Source organism: Tursiops truncatus, chromosome 15 (assembly GCF_011762595.2).
Source record: "Tursiops truncatus isolate mTurTru1 chromosome 15, mTurTru1.mat.Y, whole genome shotgun sequence".
Taxonomy (NCBI): Eukaryota; Metazoa; Chordata; class Mammalia; order Artiodactyla; family Delphinidae; genus Tursiops; species Tursiops truncatus.
In genome coordinates this window covers 6,514,179-6,526,076 of record NC_047048.1, presented here as the reverse complement: position 1 = coordinate 6,526,076, position 11,898 = coordinate 6,514,179, and positions in this window count along the sequence as shown.

Sequence of the window (11,898 nt, the reverse complement as noted above, 5' to 3'; positions counted from 1 at the left end):
AAGCAGCTTGTGGGATCTTAGTTCCCTGACTGGGGATTGAACCCGGGCCCCCGGCAGTGAACGCGCAGAGTCCTAACCACTCGACCACCAGGGAATTCCCGAGAGTACATCTTAAAAGTTCTCATCACAAGAAAAAGTAACTATGGATGGTGGTGGATGTCACATCCCAGTAACTATGGCTTCTCCTTTTCTCCAATTATCCCCTATTTCCAGACCTTTTGTTCAGAAGGGTCAGGTGTGAGTGACGAGGCATTTTTACAAAATTTACAAAGACCCATTACTCTGGCCACCGTGGCACATGTATTTGTTTCCCATCGTTGCTGAAATAAATTACCACAGACTTCGTGGCTTAAAACATCACACATTTATTGTCTTACAGTTCTGGGGGTCAGAGGTCTGAAATAGTTTCCACTGATCTGAAACCAAAGTGTCTGCAGGGCCACATTCCTTCTAGGGGAGAATCCCTTTTGATGTCTTTTCCAGTTTCTAGAACTGCATTCCTTACATTTCTTAGTTCATGGCTTCTTCCTCGTCTTCAAATCCAGTATTTTAGCAGCGTCTTCAAATCTCTCTCTTTGTCCTTCTATTCCCATTATCGTATTGCCCTCTGTTGTAAAATCTGTCTCTACCTCCCTCTTATAAGGACACTTGGGATTACATTTAGTGCCCACTGGGATAATCCAGGATAATCTCCCTATCTGAAGATTCTTAACTTAATCATATCTGCAAAATCCCCTTCACAGGTTCCAAGGATTAGGACCCAGAAATCTTGGGGCCACTGTCTAGCCTGCCACAGCAAGTGTGAGCCACTATAGGGGAGCTGGAGAGAGCAGTGTCCTCAGTCACATGATCTAGAACCACATCAATCCAACAAGAGAATCCTGATGGCTGGGCCAGAATTAAGCTGGAATTCTCTAGGCTCCCTTTTGGCTGGGCTGTACTCAAGAGAGTCTACCAGCCAGGCTGGCCTAGGGTAGCTATTAGGGGAAAGAAAAGAAATGCCATACCAACAAGTGGTCAGGGCAGACTCTTGGATTTTCAAAATAAGTCTAGAAAGCCCCCCATCCCTTTCATCCTGATCATTACCCAAGAGATGGCCAACCAAGAAGGGACAGCCACATTCAGTGACCAGGCTGCCTTACTACAGTGTGTGGACCAGAAGGAAGTGAGGGTAGTAGAGCTGACTTGAAAGAGGTCATTCCAGTGCGTGGTACCCAGATGCTGTGGGTGGTAGGGAGTGTGGAATGTCCATCCAACACCTTGACTATTGGCCCCCGGTGAGTGGCTTTTGTAACAGAAGGTGCATCAATATCAGACTGTAGAGGATCTGCAAAGCCTAAAACATAACACAGTTTCAAGGGCTATAATGACGTGGCCTGAGTCAGCCGACTGGCCTGGAACAGGGACACCAGCATCAAGAGAGCCCATAGCAGGTGTTAAAGGTTCGATGGAGTCAGTTTACCAGGAACAGGAGGGAGCTTCTGGGCGGTGCAGGCTTGATCAACAGCCAGGGAGTCTTAGAGACCAGGTCCCCACTCTGGGCATCCACATGAATGACCCATCTGTCAGATAGGACCAAGGTGTGATTCCATAGTTTACCGCCCCAAAGGTATGTCTTTAATTCTCCATATCTGTCCTCTTCCAAGTGAACCAAGCAGCCAGGCCATTGGCTAGTAGCCCAAGTCAGTAAAATATAACAAGGTTCATCAAGGGGAGTGCTGGCCAGACTCAGGATGAGAATGGCCTTGACTTCTGCCCATCGTGACATCCACTTTCGGTTTTACGTAGCTGGCCAGGAGGCTGGATGGCAGTGGCCACCCAACGCACCCATCAGGTTTCACCTTGGCTAAGTCATCAGTGAACCAAGGCCGGGCATTTAGGGGAAACTGTGACACTTGAGCGCCCTAGAATCAGGACCTTGTTTCAGGTGGTTTCTCCCAAGGTAAGTAGCTGCCACTTTTTCATGTAAAATCCCTCAAGGGCCAGGCTGATTGCGCTTTTAAATATACCATTTCTATTTGACTTAGCGAGGCCTCTTAGGCTCTTCCCATCTTGTTAACTGTCAGGTTCGACTTGACTCATCCGAAAATGGGGTATCAAGCTGGAGAGCTACAAAGCCTCCTGGGTCTGGAGTTCTTCAGTGGCAGAGGTACCTTGTGGCTGTGTCAGCAGGTGGCGCTGTTGCAGCGAGAGGGGCCTCTCTGAGAGCACAGGCAGCAATCCCGTTTTTAAGAAAAGCTGTGATTTCCCTTTCTTGCTTCACAGTCTTTATTGTTTCTGTTGGACCATCGGAGGTGGAAGGAAGGAGGGTTGAGGCGTGATCTCCGTGTTCCACTGTCACCCTCTACATACAGCAGTCCCTGAATGGGAAAATCCCCTCTAACACTTAAGGGACTGGAAAAGTGCAGGCATAGAAGCCATCAATTCCTGCTACGTATACAGGTGCAGAAGCATCAGTTGAATTCAGACACCTCTTCCCCTACAGGAACAAGGACCAAGAAATCTAACACATTTGCCAGGGGCAACAATAACCACCAGCAGGAGACCCCACTAATCCTCCAGCTGAGCTGCAGGGCAGCGGGGAAAGCTAACCTGCAGGGCATGGTGGAGGCGGCAGAGGGGAAACTGAACCGTCAGGCTTCTCCTTCTTGGGCCTCGCACTCCAGGGTCAGCACCCACGATTCACTGCTGTCCCTTCCCTTGCATGGAGGGTTGGTACCTCCCGGCCTCCTGTAAATGCCCCAGCCCAGGTGGCCCCTTTCTTTCTGCACCCATGCATGTTGTTGCATTTCACCCTGCAGTCCTTAGGACCTTGCCCACCCCTGTGCCGAGCACCCTGACCTGACTACCAGGAGCCAGGTACTGCGGCTGGGTTGTGAGCCCAGCCCAGCAGATACTCAGGCCACTGGCTTAGGCAGCAATGGCATAAGCCAGTGGCCTGAAAGGTGACCTGTCCGGACACCCTTGCCTTGCACAGAGGGGTGATGACCCACAAGGCCACCATGACTGCCCCCTCCAAACCCACATTGATGAAAACAAGTGGCCTTGTTATTGGGCTGGGGCTGCACAGGCCCCCTGGGTCACTTGTGGCAGCCCCCCATGTGGCGGGAAGAGAGGACGAGCTGGCCAGTTTCAGTTCATAGAATCCTATGGTTCCGGCCTCGAGTACGCTCCTGGAACACACAACAGGCTAGTCAGCTGTGGGCAGGCCACATCTCCTGGGCACTTCCTACCCCCCACCCCCCGGAACGCCACACACACACACACACACACACACACACACACACACACACACACCACTGAGCTCTTTATCCAGGAAGATAAGCCAAGAGAGGATACACATTCACCCTTCATGCAGGCCTGGAGGTGGCCAGAAGAGTTTAATCTAGAAATAAAGCAGCATTAATTTTCTAATTGATTAAGGCTCTGCGGGGGTAGCTAAGATAAATTTGCCCACATGTCTCTCCCCTGGGAGTTACAATCCAGAAAAAGAGAGTGACTAGTATTCAAATGTTGCAGGGAACTAGAAGACTCTGAGTGGATCCCAACGCAGTGAAGGTCAAAAAATTATCATCTCTTCTAGTCCTCTGGGTCCCTCGTTCTGGGCGTTTTAATCCTTTGCCAAGCGCTCTTGGTTTTACCTCTGTGAAATCTCCCATATACCAACCTCCTACTCCCCGTTTCCGACGACGCCACCCTAAAACCACGCAGCCTGCTGGCCATCCAAGTGCCGAGGAGTCTCTGATCACCTGTAACTCGTCCCAGGCACCCAGGCTGGGCACCTGGTCGGAAGCCCCTTTTTCCTCAACCCTGACCCCTCCACTCTCACCCTGCCTCCTGCTTACCAGGAAATACAGGTTCTTTGGTACAACTTACGTCGACTTCCTGATCTCTAACAATCCTAGCGGGTATATACATCTCTCTCCATCTCCTCACCTGTAGTTTCAGAGGATGAATCTTACCTGGAGTTTCATCGGAACATCTTGCGGGAGCCAGTCACGACTCGAGGGCTACAGGCAGGCCTTACTGGAACAAGCAGCGGCCGTGGAGATAAACGGAAGGGCCGCAGTCAAGTGCGGCGGCCCCTGGGAGATGACCTGCCGGGCGCGGGTGCAGGACACCCGCCCTCCACCCTCGGGAAGCAGACAGACTCTGGGCTCCAGCCCAGCCATAGCCGTTCATAGCATGTGCCATCCAGGGAACCTGGCTACTTATCCAAAATTGAAAACTTCATTTGCAAAAAACCCATATGAATTTTTGCCACCGCTGAAAATAACTGACAAGTGAGCTGACCTCCCAACAGAGGCCTTCCTGTCCTGTGGCCACCAATGGGACTCACTCCTGGATGTAAAAGCACATTATCTCCCTTCCTCTGGCCTCAGAGAAGCCTTCAGTACGGACAAGAAACGGTGGCTGAGACGCCTAACTAATCCTGGGGTCCTGTGCGCATGCGCATGAGTAAGCGGAGTGGGCTCGTAGAGAGGAGAATGGAATCGACCCACAGAGGAGGAAGCTGGGTCAGATCGCTTAGGGAGCGCCTGCTTCCCTTAAAGTTCCTTGAGTTCCCAACTCTGAAAAGGATCCTGCCTTCGGATTCTGCGTGCTGTCCGGGGCCCTTCATCACCCTCCTTCCCCTTCTTTGCACGAGTTACCCTGGAGAGGCTAAATTACACGCGCGATGAAGCACCGGATTGCAGCGCTAACACCTCCCTGAGGTCAGGAACTTCCAGTTACTGAGCAGGAAACGCTTACAGCTGGATGCCCCAGAGCCGCTGTTGCCCTGGGCTGTGCGGTGTAAAGTGGTGATCCAACGGGATTAGCACAGCAGTTCTTTCCAAAAGACAGGATTAAGGGGGCTCTCTTAGTCCAGGGATGTGAAGAAAAAATGCCATCCCCGTACAGAATCTTAGGACACTGGATGTAAAGGTGAAAGAGAACTATAGAATCATGCATCTGTTTCCAATAACCACTAAAAACTAACTAGAATGCCCCTCTAATTCAGTTTGGGGTCCAGGTGGATCCCCTAAGAATGCTCACACGCACAGAGCTGGAATAGAAGGACATCCAGATGTCCTGTCTGTCCCTCTCCAGAGCTTCAAGCCTGCTCCCTTCCACTGTCCCGGATGCCCGAGTACTTAGACCCTGTATTTTTTTTTTTTTAAAGAAGCAGCATTTTATTTTTATTTATTTATTTTTATTTTAATTTAATTTTTTTTTCTTTTTGGCCAAGCCACCGGGGCATGCAGGATCTTAGTTCCCTGAGGGATCGAACCTGTGCCCCCTGCAATGGAAGTGTGGAGTCCTAACCACTGGACCACCAGGTAATTCCCTAGACACCTGTCTTGAGTCCTCTTGGGTCCTATATTGAGATGTTGGACAGGAGGGGCCAGGTGATGGGGAGAAACTGGCCTGGTGATGGTGGTTCCTGAGCACAAGGGTGGAGTGGAAGTCCTTGCTCCCAGGCTGGCCTTGGGGCCTGGCACAGGGTCTTACCCTGAGGGCAGCAGCTTTTGCAGGCCAGCTCTTTCCACAGTGTGTCACTGGATGAAGGCAGCTCGCAGACAAATAGGCTAAAACCTTTTTTCTACATCCTGGGAGCCAGGTTGCCCTGGAGCAGAAAAGATGGGGCAGCTTCCTTGTCAATTGTCCCTCAGGGATGGGACTGCAGCTTGAGCTCAGTCAGCTGAGGAACTTGGTTGAATCTCTCTCAAAGGAGACAAACTACATGAGAAACAACGCTATTCCCAAAGCCACGTTTGGAGTGTGGTCATGGAATCTGGTACTCGGCTCCAGCTGCTACTTCCAGAGCCAAGGTGCCCTTCCCCAGCCTCACCAGTTCTCTGAAGGAAGGCAGCCATCCTAACTAATCTCAGGGAGAGACCTTTTCACCCTAACCCAGTGGTTCTCAGCTGGGGGCGATTCTGTCCTTCAGAGGTTTGGTTTCATAGTTCTATGTTTCATGAGTCCTTATCATATGGGCAATTATACTGTAATTATTCTGTAAAATAAATATTTACATAAAAATACTGAATTACTATAATGTACACCTGAAACTCATATAATATTGTAACTCTACTTCAATTTTTTTTAAGTGTGAAAAATAATATTTACACAAAAAATGGTGTTATATCTGGGATTTGCTTCAAAATAATCAGGAGGAGGACGAGTGGGACTGCAGATGAAACAAGATTGGTACGTACTGATAACTGATCGACTTACCATAATTCTCTGCAAAAAAATTGTATATAAACTGAAATTTAATTAAAGTTTTCCGTGAATATAAGGCTTTAAGTATTTTAAAAAATTTCTCCTGGATTGGGTTATCATGATAAGTAGGACTTTACAATTGATCAAAATAGAAATGTACAATAGGGACTTCCCTGGCGGTCCAGTAGTTAAGAATCCACCTTGCAATGCAGACGACTTGGGTTCTATCCCTGGTTGGGGAACTAAGATCCCACATGCCACAGAGCAACTAAGCCCTTGCGCCCTACAGCCCGAGTGCCACAACTACTGAGCCCCCTTGCTCTGGAGCCTACGCACCTGCTGCAACTAATGACCCTGTGTGTCACAACTAGAGAGAAGCCCGTGCACCGCAACAAAAGATCCTGTATGCCGCAACTAAGACCCGATGCAGCCAAAACTTAAATATTAAAAAAAAAAAGAAATGTATAACAAATCTGATCTATGAGTAACAAAAAGTTATTTTTATTAGAATTTATCTCAGTGAGATGGAGGGAACTGTCTTGTTTTTCTCAATAGATGGGCATTACTTATTACTGGAATGAAATATTATGTCTATTACTACTTTGGGGTTTTTTTTTTTTAAATAGATCTTTATTTGGTTATAACTGCTTCACAATACTGTGTTAGTTTTTGTTCTACACCAAAGTGAATCAGCCATATGCATACATATGTCCCCATATCCCCTCCCTCTTGAGCCTCCCTCCCATCCTCCCTATCCCACCCTCTAGGTCATCGCAAAGTACGGAGCTGATCGCCCTGCTACTTTTGGTTTTTAATTAATTAATTAATTTAGGCCGTGCCCCGCACAGCTTGTGGGATCTTAGTTCCCCGACCAGGGATGGAACCTGGGCCCCAGCAGTGAAACCGCCGAGTCCTAACCACTGGACCGCCAGGGAATTCCCTACTTAAGTGAGATGAGTGGTGAAAGGAATATAGTTATAACAATGTCAATTTTATCTGCCAAAATCATATTGTGATCTATCACCAGCGATGGCCTTGGCCTCCTCTCATTTTTTTTGGAGGGAAATAATAGGAAATCACTTGAATCACAAAAGACTTATTCACCTACTTGATATTGGCAGCAAGGTTCCCAATGAATCCTTTTGTTTGGTACCCCAGAAGTTTTGGGGTACCAAGAAAAAGAATAAAATACCTAAGAATAAACCTACCTAAGGAGGCAAAAGACTTGTATTCAGAAAACTATAAAACATTGATGAAAGAAATCAAAGATGACATAAACGGATGGAGAAATACACCATGTTCTTGGATTGGAAGAATCAATATTGTGAAAATGACTATACTACCCAAAGCAATCTACAGATTCAACGCAATCCCTATCAAACTACCAATGGCATTCTTCACAGAATTAGAACAAAATATTTAACAATTTGTATAGAAACACAAAAGACCCCAAATAGCCAAAGCAATCCTGAGAAAGAAAAACAGAGCTGGGGGACTCAGGCTCCCCGACTTCAAACTATACTACAAAGCTACAGTAATCAAGACAGTATGGTACTGGCACAAAAACAGAAATATAGACCAATGGTACAAGATAGAAAGCCCAGAGGTAAACCCACACACATATGGTCACCTAATTTATGACAAAGGCAAGAACATACAATGGAGAAAAGATAGCCTCTTCAATAAGTGGTGCTGGGAAAACTGGACAGCTATATGTAAAAGAATGAAATTAGAACACTACCTAACACCATACACAAAAAATAAATTCCAAATGAATTAAAGACCTAAATGTAAGGCCAGACACTATAAAACTCTTAGAGGAAAATAGGAAAAATGCTCTTTGACATAAACCACAGCAAGATCTTTTTTGACCCACCTCCTAGAGTAATGAAAATAAAAACAAACAAATGGGACCTAATGAAACTTAAAAGCTTTTGCACAGCAAAGGAAACCATAAACAAGATGAAAAGACAACCCTCAGAATGGGAGAAAATATTTGCCAATGAAGCAAAGGACAAAGGATTAATCTCCAAAATATACAGACAGCTCATGGAACTCAATATCAAAAAAACAAACAGTCCAATTAAAAAATGGGTGGAAGACCTAAATAGACATTTCACCAAGGAAGACATACAGATGGCCAAGAGGCATATGAAAAGATGCTCAACATCACTAGTTATTAGAGAAATGCAAATCAAAACTACAGCGAGGTATCACCTCACACCGGTCAGAATGGCCATCATCAAAAATCTACAAACAATATATGCTGGAGAGGGTGTGGAGAAAAGGGAACCCTTTCGCACTGTTGGTGGGAATGTAAATTGATACAGCCACTATGGAGAACAGTATGGAGGTTCCTTAAAAAACTAAAAATAGAACTACCGTATGAACCAGCAATCCCCCTACTGGGCATATACCCTGAGAAAACCATAATTCAAAAGCACACATGTACCCCAATGTTCATTGCAGCACTATTTACAATAGCCAGGACATGGAAGCAACCTAAATGTCCAAGTACAAATGGATGGATAAAGAAGATGTGGTACATATATACAATGGAATATTACTCAGCCATAAAAAGGAACGAAATTGGGTCATTTGTAGAGATGTGGATGGACTTAGAGTCTGTCATACAGAGTGAAGTAAGCCAGAAAAAGAAAAACAAGTATCACATATTAACGCATATATATGGAATCTAGAAAAATGGTACAGGTGAACCTATGTGTAGGGCAGGAATACAGACGCAGACGTAGAGAATGGGTGTGTGGACACAGTGGGGGAAGGAGAGGGTGGGATAAATTGGGAGATTAGGATTGACATATATACACTACCATGTGTAAAATAGCTAGTGGGAAACTGCCGTATAGCACAGGGGGCTCAGCTTGGTGCTCTGTGACCACCTAGATGGGTGGGATGGGTGGGGGGGTAGGAGGGAGGGGATGTAGGTATACATATAGCTGATTCACTTCATTGTACAGCAGAAACTAACTCAACATTGTAAAGCAATTTTATTCCAATAATAAAATATATCTATATTGGCCGCAAGATTCCCAAAGAATCCTTTTGTTTGGTACCCCAGAAGTTTTGACACCCTGAGGGCAATGCACCATTGCAAGATTTGGGGGCGAGAAGCCTATCTTCTGCCAGGTGGGGAAGGTGACCGAGAAAGAGGGTGCTCTGGCCACTGGGATGCTTTCCAGGAGAGCAGTTGTAAACGTGAACAGATAGAAAATGAGGATCTGGGGCAAACATGGCACTGAAAGCTGTGGGAACTGTGCAGGGCCGAGGTCTGCAGCCTGTGCACCGTCTCTGTCGCCGTGGCACACTGGCCTGGCTCTGCTGTCGGGTCGTAAATTCACAAACATGAATGGGTAACAACAGAAAACGATGTGGGAACCGAGGGAATCAGGAATTTTGCACAGGAAGCTTTGGGAGATGTTGTTTACTGTAGTCTGCCTGAAGTTGGGACAAAATTGAACAAACGAGGAATTTGGTGCTTTGGAAAGTGTGAAAGCTGCTAGTGAACTCCACTCTCCTCTATCAGGAGATGTAACAGAAATGAATGAAGCTCTAGCAGAAAATCCAGGACTTGTCAACAAATCTTGTTATGAAGATGGTTGGCTGATCAAGATGACATTCAGTAACCCTTCAGAACTAGATGACCTAATGAGTGAAGAAGCATATGAGAAATACATGAAATCTATTGAGGAGTGAAAATGGAACCCCTAAATAAACTAGTTTGAAACAACTTAAAAAAAAAAAAGAAAGAAGGATCTGGGAATTGATTCTTTCAGAACTGGCTGTGTCCTCACACTCTTTGGGAAGATTTGTGTGTTCTCCACCCTCCCCCTTCCCTATGCCCCCTCCCCCAGGTCCTCATATCCTTGTCTGAAAACGGCTACAGTCTGACATGAGACCCACATACGGCCACCAGTACCCTTCCTTCTATGGACCTCTGATAAGGCTTATTATTTTTAAAATGAAATCAATGCTTTTACTGCTTCATCAAGGACATTCTTAAATGAAACTGGATTTTTAAAAAAACTATGAATGCATGGCAATGAAGAATATAATAGTTCAGTTTTGTGCCATTACCTGAAATTTATGCTTAGGCATTAGCAGTTTCACCCACCATTACTTTTGTAGCATCACTGCAAAGTCAACACAGTGAAAAAGACAAAAAAATCTATCTTATGAAAACAGTTTTGACCTCCCAGACCACCTGGTCGCAGGGACCCACACAGGTCCACAGAACATACTTTGAAAACTGCTCAAAATTAGATACTTCAAAGATAAGATAATGTTACAAATAATATCATACTGGAAGATTCGAGGTTTTAGATGAAACAGATAAATTCATAGAAGAAATTAACCTACCAAATCTGATTCAAGAGGAAATAGAGATATGAACAATTCTAAGCCAAATTCTAGGCTTCAGAGATAAATTCTTGTGTAAGTCTCTTCTGCGATACAGGACAAGATAGATACAATTTTGTTCTAATCTGTTTGCAAAGCCACAGTTGCAGCTTACTTTAGGACAAATGGACTGTTTCATCACTTTAATATTTATTTATTCATTTGGCTGTGCTGGGTCTTAGTTGTGGCATGTGGGATCTAGTTCCCTGACCAGGGATGGAACTCGGACCCCCTGCATTGGGAGGGCAGAGGCTTAGCCACCGGACCACCAGGGAAGTCCCATGGCATCACTTTTTAATGGTCATTTCGTTGGCCCCAGGTGATAGGAAGGGGCAGGGCGGGGGTGAGTGGGGGCCCCGGGCTCCAGCCAGGTCAGGAACACCCTACTCAGAGCCCATCAAGCCTCAGTGGCTGTGCTTACCAAGGCTTACATTTTTTACTCTATTTTCTTTCCTTGCTTTTAGATTAAAGCTATATGGAAGTTTAAGTGTTTTCTTCCCCACCTTGATGGACTGCCTTGGGTATCCCCTCCGTGACTCATGGCACTTCTAGGTCCACAGACTCAAGAAAAGCATTAATAGCAGGGCTTTTGAGAACTTGCTGGGAATTAAACCAGGCGGCTGCAAACTGACTTCTAGGCCCCAGAGTAATAGAGTTGATCGGATTGACGGTGCTGGGAATCTAAGAGCTGTTTCCTGAAGACTGTCATTAGGTGAACGTTTACAAAACATACAATCCCACTTTGAGGAGCATCACTCTGCTCCACCCTTCCCTCCTCTCCTTGCCACTGCCTCCTCCTACATCTCTGTTCTTGTCCTGGAGAGAGGAGTGGAAGAATAAGGTATTGAGAAGAGGAAAAGAAAAAAATGCCTTTGTGAGGGGGGGAACTGAGACTACTGAATGGCTTGGCTATTCCAAGTATGTGCTCAGATTCTCACTGGGGTCTGGAAGGACTGGAGATGGGTCATACACCTGCACCTCTCAGGCCACCCTCAAGTTTTGTTACCTGTGAATTGTTCTCATACCTCGGGAACTTTGCCCTGGCTGCTGCCTGTGCAGATAACACTCTCTCTTCCCCTCACCAGCCTGTATCACTGCTGGAAAGTCTTCTCACCTCTGGACAGGGTCCTGCTCTTCATCACCTTTTCTTAGCACTTACCGTATTTTCTTGGAATTGATTAGATTACTGTCCTTAGAGTGAAGTCCCAGGAGAGTAAGGTCTGTTACGTTGCAGAGCTGAATGGGTGCACTATAAATATTGGAGGCAGTAAAAAT